The sequence below is a fragment of the Stomoxys calcitrans genome, chromosome 5 (assembly GCF_963082655.1).
Source record: "Stomoxys calcitrans chromosome 5, idStoCalc2.1, whole genome shotgun sequence".
NCBI lineage: Eukaryota > Metazoa > Arthropoda > Insecta > Diptera > Muscidae > Stomoxys > Stomoxys calcitrans.
The window spans coordinates 41080526-41094977 of record NC_081556.1 but is presented as its reverse complement, the minus strand read 5'-3'; the positions used below and the strand labels follow the sequence as shown (position 1 = coordinate 41094977).

Sequence of the window (14452 nt, the reverse complement as noted above, 5' to 3'; positions counted from 1 at the left end):
GCACCCAGCTGGTGAAAAGTGCCAGCTCAGTGTTCGCGGGACTTAGGCCACTTCTGTTGGCCCTCGCCCATCCAGACCGCTTTCTCAGAGTCCCCTGAACGAGGTCCGCTATGGTAGAAAAGAAACGGTCACCCACCCCGATGACGATGTCGTCCGAGTATGTAATGAGTTGCGACAGGAGCAAAGCGCATTCAGTCCCCTTTTGACAATTTTGACAACATCCCTAACATTTCCCTTTCGATCTTAGTGTTCGGTCAAGAATCATGCCCATGTACTTAAGGTTCGAAAAACGGCAGCTTCAACTCGTACAGGACAAGTCCCCTGAAAGCACCCAGCTAGTGAAAAGTGTCAGCTCAGTGTTCGCCGGACTTAGGCCACTTCTGTTGGCCCTCGCCCATCCAGACTGCTTCCTCAAGGTCCCCTGAACGAGGTACGCTATGGTAGAAAAGAAACGACCACCCACCACGATGACGATGCCGTCCGAGAATGCAATGAGTTGCGACAGGAGCAAAGCGCATTCAGTCCCCTTTTAACAAATTCCCTGACATTTCCTCCTCCAACGTAGTTTCTGGTCAAGAATTACGCCTAACTACTTGAAGCCCGAGAGAGCGGCAGCTCCAACCCCTACAGGACAAGTCCCCTGAAAACACCTAGCTTCCCTCTCCTGGTGAAAAGTATCAGCTCAGTCTTCCTAGGGCTTAGGCCACATCTGTTGGCCCTTGCCCATCCAGACTGCCTTTTGAACCCACTACGATGACGATGTCGTAGGCAAGGAGTTGCGACACAAGCACAGCGGTTTCAGTGCCCTTTTGACAGCTTCCCTGATTTTTCTTCTACAGCTTAGTTTCTGGTCAAGCATCATGGCCAAGTACTTGGCCTAGGGAGAGGCCGGTAGCTCTATCCTATCAATGAATGATCCTCTGAAAACACCCAACTGGTGGAAAAAGCCAGCTCAGTTTTTCCGCCTTCGGGATAAACACTACTCTAACCATCCTCCACCCAGTCGGTACATAAGCAGCTACTAAAAATCACCTCCAGGAGTTTTTAAGCATATGGTCCCACCGGGGCCGCCGTAGCTCAGAGGTTAGAGTGTCCACCATTGGCGCTGAAAGCCAAGGTTCAAATCCAGACGAGAACATCAGAAACAATTATCAGCGGTGGCTATCCCCTCCTAGTAATAGATAGACGATCTCTAATCATGTAAGAGAAGTATCGCCGCTAGTTCTTAATAAAGTGTTCATGGGCATGGGCTGATAGACAGTGTGCTGAGGATATGGAAAAAAACTTTTCAAGCTATTGGTAACCGAATTTCCTCTACAGCTCAGTTTCTGGTCAAGCATCACGGCCAAGTACTTGGCCTACGGAGAGGGCGATAGCTCTATCCTATCAATGAGTGATCCTCTGAAAACATCCAACTTCCGCCAACTGGCGGAAAAAATCAGCCATCCTCCACCCAGTCGGTATATAAGCAGCTACTAAAAATCACCTCTAAGAGTTGTTAAACATACGGGACGCCGTAGCTCAGAGGTTAGAATGTCCACCATTGGCGCTGAAGTACTGGGTTCAAACCACAACATTAGAAAAAATTATCAGCGGTGGCTGAGGCGATAGCTGTTAATTTTTGCGAAATCTCGAACAGATAGACAGCGTGCTAAGGATATGGAAAAAAGACTATTCTCAGCTCTTGGTAACCGAAAGTGGGTACAAAAATACAACAGAAAGAATTCCTCACCAAGTTTAGTATGGAATCCGCCTTGTCATAAACAAGTCAGCATAGCACTAATCCGGTTAAAGAACAACAAGGCAGCAGGTGCCGATGGGTTACCAGCTAAACTATTTAAGTTCGGAAGTTATACCCTATTGAGACATTTGAATTAGCTGGTTTGCGCAATCTGACTAGAAGAACGCATAATCAATGATGGGCACCTTGGCATACTAAGTTCCGTAAACAGAAAAGAAGACAAGAATAAGTCTCCTTCCCATCGCATGCAGAATTCGTTCGAGAAGACTCTGTGAAAGATTATAATCTTAAACAGCCAGAAAATTGGCTCTTATCAATGCGGTTTTCGATTTGTTAAATCCATCGTAGACCAGATAGTCACACTACTCAACATTTTGTAAGCCCGAATTGCTCAAAAGAATTTGCATTTGAGTTTGCCTTATAGGCGCCATAAAAGGCTTCCACAAGTGACACCTGTAAAACTGTTGGTGTTAAATGCTTGCAGAAATTCTTTACATAAACTTTCCTCATCCTTTTAGCTTTCTGGTGATTTCTTTCTTTTGCAAAACTTCTCTTTTAAACTTAAGAACCTCCTACACTATAATGCACTTTAAGCCAGCCATAGCAAGCCGGTAAATATAGGTTAATTTAACATAATTTATTATAGCCTTTACTTCATTTCACATTCCGTTTTTATTGCCAGCAAAATTCCAATAAATCCTGTTTTTGTACTTAATATGCATTAACCATATTCACTTAAGCACATAAAAATCCGTGTTTAAAATTCTTTAAATAACTTTAGCACTATGTCTGTCCCAGCGTTCATCTGTCTGTCCGTCTACCAGTCCTTACCCCTTAACCACAGCTGTCCGTCCGTCCATTCGTCTTTCTGTCTGTCTATCTTTCACATGGCCTGGCCTGGCCTGACTTGATGATGATGACGAGCAACAACAATGGCAATGTTACAAACAAAAAAAAAATTGATATGTTGCCAATAATAATGCGATATTTGCAGCAATAAAAATAAAGACAATCAAACATTGCCAAAGCGGCCCAAGAAATAAAGCAACGAATGCTAAAAGAAACTGATTTGAGTTATCACAAAACTCATAAATAACACACACAATATAAATGTTCATTACCGTTAAAATTACTGGAGTGGGAGAAGGAGAGGTGGTGCGAGAAAAAGGGTAATAGGGTTGGTGGTGGTAATAAACAAACTAAAAAAGATGGAGTTTAATTTAGGAAAAAGTAAAAACGTGTAAGGTTTGAACAGAACGTTCTCAAAGTGAGTTGAGCTGCTGAATAATAACAAGGCAGCAGAAGCCGATGGATTGCCAGCTGAGCTTTAAGATCGTTGGCGACAAACTAATGAAGCCCTCATACAGGCACATTCTTCCGCAGAACCTAAGGTCTTCCCAACCATGTCAAGCCATCTCTGCGAGATTGTAAAATTCGTGTAAGGTGTGAACAGAACCTTCTCAAAGTGAGTTGAGCGGCTGAAGAACAACAAGGCAGCAGAAGCCGATGGGTTTGCCAGCTGAGCTATTTAAGATCGTTGGCGTCAAGCCATCTCTGCGATATTGTAAAGTTCGTGTAAAGTTTGAACAGAACCTTCTCAAAGTGAGTTGAGCGGCTGAGGAACAACAAGGCAGCAGAAGCCGATGGGTTTGCCAGCTGAGCTATTTAAGATCGTTGGCGACAAACTGATGAAGCCCTCATACAGGCATATCCTTCCGCAGAACCAAAGGTATTTCATAGGGCTTCCCAACCATGTCAAACCATCTCTGCGAGATTGTAAAGTTCGTGTAAGGTGTGAACAGAACCTTCTCAAAGTGAGTTGAGCGGCTGAAGAACAACCAGGCCGCAAGAGCTGATGGGTTTGCCAGCTGAGCTGTTTAAGATCTTTGGCGACAAACTAATGAAGCCCTCATACAGGCACATCCTTCCGCAGAGTCAAAGGTAATTCAAAGGTCTTCCCAACCATGTCAAACCATCTCTGCGAGATTGTAAAGTTCGTGTAAGGTGTGAACAGAACCTTCTCAAAGTGAGTTGAGCGGCTGAAGAACAACCAGGCCGCAAGAGCTGATGGGTTTGCCAGCTGAGCTATTTAAGATCGTTGGCGACAAACTGAGGAAGCCCTCATACAGGCATATCCTTCCGCAGAACCAAAGGTATTTCAAAGGTCTTCTCAACCATGTCAAACCATCTCTGCGAGATTGTAAAGTTCGTGTAAGGTGTGAACAGAACCTTCTCAAAGTGAGTTGAGCGGCTGAAGAACAACAAGGCAGCAAGAGCCGATGGATTGCCAGCTGAGCTGTTTAAGATCTTTGGCGACAAACTAATGAAGCCCTCATACAGGCACATCCTTCCGCAGAGTCAAAGGTAATTCAAAGGTCTTCCCAACCATGTCAAGCCATCTCTGCGAGATTGTAAAGTTTGAACAGAACCTTCTCAAAGTGAGTTGAGCGGCTGAAGAACAACAAGGCAGCAGAAGCCGATGGATTGCCAGCTGAGCTATTTAAGATCGTTGGCGACAAACTAATGAAGCCCTCATACAGGCACATTCTTCCGCAGAACCAAAGGTATTTCAAAGGTCTTCCCAACCATGTCAAGCCATCTCTGCGAGATTGTAAAGTTCGTGTAAAGTTTGAACAGAACCTTCTCAAAGTGAGTTGAGCGGCTGAAGAACAACCAGGCAGCAAGAGCCAATGGGTTGCCTGTTGTGCTATTTAAGATTGTTGGCGACAAACTGATGAAGCCCTCATACAGGCACATTCTTCCGCAGAACCAAAGGTATTTCATAGGGCTTCCCAACCATGTCAGGCCATCTCTGCGAGATTGTAAAGTTCGTGTAAAGTTTGAACAGAACCTTCTCAAAGTGAGTTGAGCGGCTGAAGAACAACCAGGCCGCAAGAGCTGATGGGTTTGCCAGCTGAGCTATTTAAGATCGTTGGCGACAAACTAATGAAGCCCTCATACAGGCACATCCTCCCGCAGAGCCAAAGGTATTTCAAAAGTCTTCCCAACCATGTCGAGCCATCTCTGCGAGATTGTAAAGTTCGTGTAAGGTGTGAACAGAACCTTCTCAAAGTGAGTTGAGCGGCTGAAGAACAACAAGGCAGCAGAAGCCGATGGATTGCCAACTGAGCTATTTAAGCTCTTTGGCGAAAAACTCAATGGTATACAAATGTTTCTATGCAGCTTTCAGAAGTTGTGTTTATAGCCCAGGATGCATAGCCCAATACTTTCCATGGATGTTAGTGGCCAAAGTCCTATACGAAAAGTTTTAAAGAAATTGGATGAAAAGTGGCCCTCTGGTAGCTAAAGATGGGAAATCGAAAGATTAGTTTATAAAGCAGATTATGGGCCTCTTAGAACGAATTTTGCATGGATATTGGAAATCAGAACACAGCACCAGGTACATAACCTAAGCCAAATCGGATACAAAAAGTTCGAAAAAGACAAATCGGAATTTGGTTCATTTATAGTCCCAATCTAGACGAGACATCTCAGTCAATGTGTATGTCATGACAGGTCAATGTCTAATAACAAGCTGTAAGGACATCGAAGAAGAAGTGGCTACAGAACACCTTCTGTGTGTGTGTCCCACACTGGCAGTCATAAGGAGTTCCACTATAGGTTCCCACTTTGAAAACCTGCCTGACCTGCCTGGGGATTTGAACATTCGCAAGTTGTTGGGTTTTTTAAAGCGATCTGGATGGTTGAACGGTGGGAACTAGAAGGCATCTTCCTTCTTTTGTTTCCGTGGTATCACCATGGACGTTAACGTCTAAGTGAGTCTGATGACAGATTGCCACTTAAACCTAACCTAACCTGACCTAATCCTAATCAAGGGGTGTGGATTATAATCCACCCCATGACACTATGGACCGAAATGCAACCGCGAAAATATTTAAGACAGAAATTTCGTACTGCTCTCACAAAATCTCTGATCGTTTCTTATTCAATGCCCCTAAGCCGGTTCAAATCTGGTATCGCATCCGCACCCAACAACAGGGGTCTGTAAGGTGCGACAGCCGGAAATTGAGATAGGGAATGTTGTGCCACACACTGGGCAGACGATTTGGCGGTGAAGGCCTGAGGACTGCCATCAAGGCAAGATGACCAACTTAAGGGCCCTGCTAACAGACGTCCAGACCTCCTAGGTCCTTGAAATTTCCAACGTGATCTCGATTGATTTCAAATTTCACAGAGATATCTCTAACTGTTCTCAATTCTTTAAATTCTATCCCACTGTGCGTCCATCTTCTCTTTTTCTTTTCCGAAAATAGCTAACCCAAGTCAGAGCCATGACATGAGCTCGGTGTTCCAAGCACTCCGCCATGCATTTGAACTTCACTAAGCTTGAACCCAAAGCCTTAAGGCCCTCTCTACTGTCCGCTAAGAACCAGAGTTTCAAAGGTCCAGTATTATTTTTCGGACTAACCTCCCACTTTATACCGAACATCCTTCAGCAGGAATAGAGGGCGCATATCGCTTTTCGGCATCTAGGACTGAGGACTAGGACCAAATATTAATTTTCCTTCAACAAATGATTTTGTCCCAAAACAGGAGTATAAAATCTGATATCTTTGATCTCTGAGTGAAGAGGAGCATCTCTGGTTTTCCTGGTTTCGTCCTCAATCGATTTTCCGTATACCATTTCGACTGTTTTCCTAGTATCCTTTCCATAAACTCCTCAAAAACAGGAGTATAAAATCCGGTATCTTAGATCTCTGAGTGCAGAGGAGCAGCCTTGATTTTGCTGAGTTCGTCCTCAATGCATTTCTCGTATCCCATCTCGACAGTCTTCCTAGTAACCTTTTCATAATCTTGCTGATCGTTTACAGAGATCCTGTTGAGATCCAATAGCATTGCCTTTACGACTCGGTTCCCGGGATTTCGGCGGTAACAAACCTTTTGGGACTGAAGAAAGGAAATCGGAAGGTTATATCAGGTAATAGACCGTGGTCCATGAACCGGTGGAGGCCACCGTAGCGCAGAGTTTAGCATTTCTGCCTATGACACTGAACGCCTGGGTTCGAATCCTGGCGAGAACAAAGCAATATGTCTATAATTTCAGCCAATGGGGTAAGAAATGCGTCATCAGGGAGCTCATGATGCGAATTCAGATTCGGTCCATATAAATTCCAATCGACCTCAGTCTTAGACCAACATTGAGAGGAGTTACAAAAGATATGACGATTTTAGACGAGGTTCAAGAAGAAAATGTGGATAATAAAGCGTCCCATGCCATTAGGGATATACACCATAGCCAGCCATCCCGGTACGGGATGCACCTCACTAGCTGGAACTTTAAGTTTTGATCTGTGTGGTGTTCTTTGCTTCCACAGATTGCGAATAGTGGAATGTTCCACACGGAGTAGCTGCAACGACGGTCGCGAACAATCCGCGGTATCGAGCGGAGAGTCTTGAGTGAGAGGTCGGGTGACACCGGCTCTTGCACAAATACTGGGTTGCCCAAAAAGTAATTGCGGATTTTTCATATAGTCGGCGTTGACAAATTTGTTCCCACCTTGTGACTCTGTAATTGCATTCTTTCTTCTGTCAGTTGTCAGCTGTTACTTTTAGCTTGCTTTTGAAAAAAAAGTGTAAAAAAAGTATATTTGATTAAAGTTCATTCTAAGTTTTATTAAAAATGCATTTACTTTCTTTTAAAAAATCCGCAATTACTTTTTGGGCAACTCAATACTAAGAGCTTTAAATAACAAATGGCCGCTGTGTTCCCGCGGCGATTGGTCCTTTGGACCGGAATGAACTTGCTCACCCACAGGAGCTTGAGGAGGAACGCCACCTCTATATGAAAATATGGTTACAACAACAATAACCATAGCCATAGCCATAGGCTCTTTGGTGGCTTTAACCCTGAAAAGTCCATGTCAGAAGCAAAATCCATTATCGTTCTCCATTCTACGCTCCCAAGTCCAAGTTCAAATCTGGTTTTGCATCCGCATCTAAGAGTCGGAGTTTCTTAGCATCGAAAGCCGGTCTTTTTTATAGGAAAAGTTCCTATGTCTCATAATTTTCCTTGCATGTCCTACACCAACTGTCACTTGCTGCACCTTTTCTATACGGAAAGCCATACTGACCTCCTTATTCTTCTTCTTTTCAGCAACGGTCGTTTCACAGTTTGACAGTGCTATATGCGTGCTCTTCGTCCTGCCCTTAACTCAGACTTCGTCGCCTTGAAAGGATTCGCATTCATATGGGAAGTCCTCCAGCCCTTACAAGAAAGTCGTCTGCCCTCTCATTCCCCCTTAATCTGCTATGATCCGTAAATCCGTAAATGAAGCAGATGGTGGTATCTTATTTTTTGTGATTAGGGAGGTATTATCCTGGGCCAGCCAGGTTGGCTTGGGATGGCTCTGAAAAATCAACAACAATATTGCAAAGTTGACAACCAAAAAGATAGCCACCGGCCACAAATATGTTGGATTCGTAGTCTCTTCCAAATATCATTTATCCAAGTTCCATATTTTGATGTTTCTGTTTCTGATTTAGATCTTTCAAATCGAATACCTAATTTTTGTTTGCCTACAAATAATAAAATCTAATTCTTAGTGACATACTTTTCCACCATACTTTCCTGCCATGCACTACGCATTCCTGGAATGCCACCTGTGTCAAATGTAAATTTCCTACAAACATAAGACAACATTTTGGCTACAGAAGGCATTACAAAAGCATTTACTTGGCCATTGATATGCACAGACGTATAAATAAATAGATTGAAAGATAATTGTTGTAATTTTGATTATTGAGGTTCAATGCAATGAAGGCATAGCACTATAGCTCAAAAAAATCTAACAACTGTGGGAGGAGTTAGTTGAACAAGTAACTGCCCATTTAAAAAAAAACTACACGCACAACACCTATGCGCACCCTCAATGTGGGCCCAAACGTCTTTGGCAATTTAAGACAGCATAGTTGCTGTGTGGTAGGTGGGTAGGTAGGTAGGTAGGAAAGGAAAACCTCACATATCATAAGCTCATCATAAACGCATAGCACAACGTTCATACTACTCGCATTCTCTACAACACTGTTTAGATAAAATTGTTTGATCCATAATAATTACAATTGGAAAGAACTCCATAGCAGTGGATGGCAAAACCAAATTAAGAAATGCCATTAAAGGCACAACAACAACAAACAAACAAACAAACAAAAAAGAGGAAGAATTGTATAACACCCTACTTATAGAAGAGACTTTGTGAGAAGTTTAGGTATTTTCTGAGGGATAGACGGACAGAGACATAGGCGAACTGAGGGATGGACAGAGACATAGAAGAACGGACGGACAGGCCAAGAGACTGATGAACTTGCAGAGGGATGGACTAGCAGATGGATGAACTAATAGACGGATGTAAGACAAACGTAGGGGCAGACAAACGGGTGAACAGACAGACGGACGAATTGGCAGACAGACCGATGGACAGACAGAAGGATGGACAGACAGACAGAGACATAGATGAACGGACAGACAGACCAACAGAATGATGGATAGGGAGACGGATGAACAGACAGAGAAAGAGATGAACCGACGAACAGATGCATGGACAGATAGGCGTATGGACAGACAGATGGATGGACTGGCAGACAGATGGATGGACTGGCAGACAGATGGATGGACTGGCAGACAGATGGACAGACAGATAGACAGATGGACTGGTAGACGGAAGGTCAGACAGAGAGATGGACAGAGACATAGACGAATGGACGGACAGACAAACAGACTGATGAACTCGCAGACGGATGGATTGACAGATGGATAAACTAATAGACGGATGTAAGACAAACGTATGGGCATATACACGGGTGAGCAGACAGACGAACAAATTGGCAGACAGACCAATGGACAGACAAACGGACGGACAGACAGACAGAGACATAGATGAACGGACAGACAGACCAACAGAATGATGGATAGGGAGACGGATGAACAGACAGAGAAAGAGACAAACGAACAGACAGATGCATGGACAGACAGGCGTATGGACAGATAGATGGATGTACTGGCAGACAGATGGACAGACAGATAGACTGGTAGACGGAAGGTTAGACAGAGAGATGGACAGAGACATAGACGAATGGACGGACACACAAATAGACTGATGAACTTGCAGACGGATGGATTGACAGATGGATGAACTAATAGACGGATGTAAGACAAACGTATGGGCAGATACACGGGTGAACAGACAGACGGACGGACAGACAGACAGAGATATAGATGAACGGACAGACAGACCAACAGAATGATGGATAGGGAGACGGGTGAACAGACAGAGAAAGAGACGACATACGGACAGATGCATGGACAGACAGGCGTATGGACAGACAGATGGATGTACTGGCAGACAGATGGACAGACAGATGGACTGGTAGACGGAAGGTCAGACAGAGAGATGGACAGAGACATAGACGAATGGACGGACACACAAATAGACTGATGAACTTGCAGACGGATGGATTGACAGATGGATAAACTAATAGACGGATGAAAGACAAACGTATGGGCATATACACGGGTGAACAGACAGACAGGCGAATTGACAGACAGAGACATAGACAGACCAACAGAATGATGGATAGGGAGACGGATGAACAGACAGAGAAAGACGCGAACCGACGGACAGATGCATGGACAGACAGGCGTATGGACAGACAGATGGATGGACTGGCAGACAGATGGACAGACAGATGGACAGACAGATGGATGGACTGGCAGACAGATGGACAGACAGATGGACTGGTAGACGGAAGGTCAGACAGAGAGAAGGACAGAGACATAGACGAATGGACGGACAGACAAACAGACTGATGAACTTGCAGACGAATGGACTAGCAGACGGATGGAATGACATACGGATAAACTAATAGACGGATGTAAGAAACCCGTATGGGCAGATACACGGGTGAACAGACAGACAGACGAATTGGCAGACACACCGATGGACAGACAGACAGAAATGAACGGACAGACAGACCAACAGAATGAGGGACAGGAAGATGGACGAATAGACAGAGAAAGAGACAAACGGACGGACAGATACATGGACAGACAGGCGTGTGGACAGACAAGCGTATGGATAGATAGGCGTATGGAGAGACAAGCGTATGGACTGACAGGCTTATGGACAGACAGACGGATGGACTGGCAGACAGACAGATGGACAGGTAGATGGAAGGACAGACAGAGAGATGGACAGAGGCATAGACGAATGGACGGAAAAATAAACGGACTGATGAACTTGCAGACGGATGGACTAGCAGACAGATGGAATGACATACGGATGAACTAATAGACGGATGTAGGACAAACGTATGGGCAGATACACGGGTGAACAGACAGACGGACGAATTGCCAGACAGACCGATGGACAGACAGAGAGATGGACAGACGGGCGGATGGATAGAAAGAGGTAAATGGACAGACTGATAGATGGACATGCGGACAGATGGAGAAAACAAACGGAAGGACAAACAGACAGACGAATGGACAGACACACGGATAGGCAGGCCGTCGCACAGTGGGATAGAGTGTAAAAAATTTAAAAAATGTGCCAGTTGAAAGCGAAAAGATAAAACTTTTTGAAATTTGAAATGGTTGGAGCTGTTATCGAGATCATATGGAACATTTCAATGTACTAAGTGGTCCGGGCGCTTCTTGGCAGGGTCCTAAACTTGGTTGCGTCGGCATTTCGACAAAAATGTTTCTGATATCAAGGAATGAATAGATAGGTGAATGGGCAGACAGATAGATGGACATACAGACAGAGGGATAAACAAACGGAAGGACAGACAGACAGACGGATGGAAAGACACATGGATAGGCAGGCCGTCGCACAGTGGGATAGAGTGTAAAAAATTTAAAAAATGTGCCAGTTGAGAGCGAATAGATAAAACTTTTTGAAATTTGAAATGGTTAGAGCTGTTATCGAGATCATATGGAACATTTCAATGCACTAAGTGGTCCGGTCCCTTCTTGGCAGGCTCCTAAACTTGGTTGCGTCGGCATTTCGACAAAAATGTTTGGGATATCAAGGAATGAATAGACAGGTGAACGGACAGACAGATAGATGGACATACAGACAGAGGGATAAACAAACGGAAGGACAGACAGACGGATGGACAGACACACGGATAGGCAGGCCGTCACACAGTGGGATAGAGTCTAAAAAATTTTAAAAAATATGCCAGTTGAAGGCGAATAGATAACACTCTTTGAAATTTGAAATGGTTAGAGCTGTTATAGAGATCATATGGAACATGTCAAGGTCCTAAGTGGTCCGGTCCCTTCTTGGCAGGATCCTAAACTTGGTTGCATTGGCATTTCGAAAAATGTTCGGGCTGTCAAATCATCATTTAAGGTTTGATTTCCCATTTTTTTCTCTGTATAGTTGTTTTGAAAATATTTGATTTTAAATTTCTATTATTGAACCATTGACAGAGATTTCTTTGTATTTTTCGATTTACGAACACATTTGAGGTTCGATTTGATTCAAAATTTACCTGTTCTGGGTGCCGGGCCACAGAGATATAACAGGGAATTGTAAAGCGGACGAGCTTGCGAGACTAAGAACTACCCTACACATTCCAGGGATACTGCAACCTGTGGCTATGCCTCTAGCGAATCTGTGGTTGTGCCTAGGCCCGAAGGACAACGAATGATACATGGTCACAAAGAGGGAGCTGTGAGCATTCCACATCTTTGTGGCCTTATCTAGACTTGAAGAGGTCTTTGCTGTCACTCGCAAGAACATACGTCTGAGTCATTGTGTCCGTCACGACAGGTCACTGTCTAATCGGAAGACATGCTGACAGACTGAAGGTTGCCAGCAACGACTTTTGTAGAAGGTGTGAGGACATCGAAGAAGGAGAGACTATAGAACACCTTCTGTGTGTGTGTCCCGCACTAGCAGTCAGAAGGAGTTCCACTTTAGGTTCTCAGTTCTTTGAGAATCGGTCTGATTTAGAGGATGTGACATTCGCAAGTTATTGGGATTTTAAAAGCGATTTGGATGGTTCAGCGGTAGGAATTAGGAATTATTTCTTGTTGTTTGAAGAAACCTTTAGCATCTAAATTTCAAGAAAAAAATTAAAATGTTTATATTCACCACCATAACGACACAACGAGATATCCACTTCCGACCTAACAAAGTATTGGGTTGCCCAAAAAGTAATTACGGATTTTTCATATAGTCGGCGTTGATAAATTTTTTCACAGCTTGTGACTCTGTAATTGCATTCTTTCTTCTGTCAGTTATCAGCTGTTATTTTTAGCTTGCTTTAGAAAAAAGTGTAAAAAAAGTATATTTGAGAAAAGTTCATTCTAAGTTTTATAAAAAATGCATTTACTTTCTTTTAAAAAATTATGTCAATTTATCCACCTGTTCCTTAGCATATGGTTTATCTAGTCTCTAAGGACAAGGTCCACCCAGTACTGGTCCTAGGATTGGATCAGTGTGTCGGTCCGAACATTGTTAAGAGCCCCCTCGATGTCAATGCATACAGCCAGGGTGTACGTTTTGGCATCAAAGAATGCTTCTTCTGCACAACCTCGTGCAGGGCAGTCTCCACCGACCTTCCCTTGATATAGGCATGCTGTTTGTATTTGAGCAGTTCGCTGGATGTCCTACTCTTTATCATGGTGTCCACCATATGTTCCATGGTTTTGAGTAGAAAAGATATAAGGCTTATGGGTCCGTAGGCCTTTGGTGTCGCATAACTTGCCTTGCCGGGCTTGGGTATAAATACCACCCCTGCCTTCTGCAAAGCTTTCGGAGTATATTTAAGTCCTAGGCACTCGGTGAAAATAGATGCAAGGTGAGATGCCAGAAAGTCTGCCTCTTTCTGTAGTAACGCCGGAAATATTCCATCAGGTCCGGATTCAGAGGATTCCTTCACCTTAAATTCCGTTATTTTAAACCTTCGTTTAACGTCATTATTCCAAGATTCCGGTGTCTCCGTTAGTCCTGCCGTATCCTGTGGAAAATGGGTTTTCATCAAAAGCCTCAACATGTCCTCCGTTGTCTCTGCTCTCACTCCCATATCGTCTACTAAAGTTTCAGTTTGGGTTTTCAGCATGGGTTTTGAGAGAAACTTTGGTTACTTGTTACTTGGACCCAGTTTTTTATACGATATGAGTTTTCTTGTCTCTAATACCTTTCGTTTGATACTCATATTGGCCTATCGCTCAACTTTTGATATTGGTCTGATATCAAAAAATTATACAGTCTATGTTTCCTTCCAGACCAACCTACACAATCTGTGAAAATTTTAAGAAAATCGGTTGAGCCGTTCTGAGTCTACGGAACAAACAAACAAACCGAGTCCCACATACTCAAAATTTGTTAATATGCCCATTTCGGGTCTTTTGGGGGTTGGTGTGAACCCCTATACTTCAATCTGACTTTGTATGCCAGATTCGTATTCTACTCCCGAATACCTTTCATTTGAGCCCCATATAGATATGAACTTGGAGGAGTTTTGAGGTTAGGGCGACTTCCTGGGTACTTGGACCCAATTTTGAATTCGCATTCTACTCTTCAATATCTTTCATATCAAGACCTGATATCAAAAAATTCGATAGTCGGTTTAGCCGTTCCACGTCTACGGAACAAACAAACAAACCGAGTCCCATATACTCATAATTGGTTAATATGTCCATTTAGGGCGTTTTCGGGCGGGGTTGGTGTGAACCCCTAT

At 43.7% G+C, this 14452-nt stretch overlaps 1 protein-coding gene across 11 annotated transcripts in view; it reads right to left on the bottom strand.

Annotated features, from left to right (window-relative positions):
* LOC106082744 (serine-rich adhesin for platelets) overlaps positions 1-14452 on the bottom strand; it is a 457776-nt gene that overhangs the window by 364551 nt on the left and 78773 nt on the right. The window lies entirely within an intron of this gene.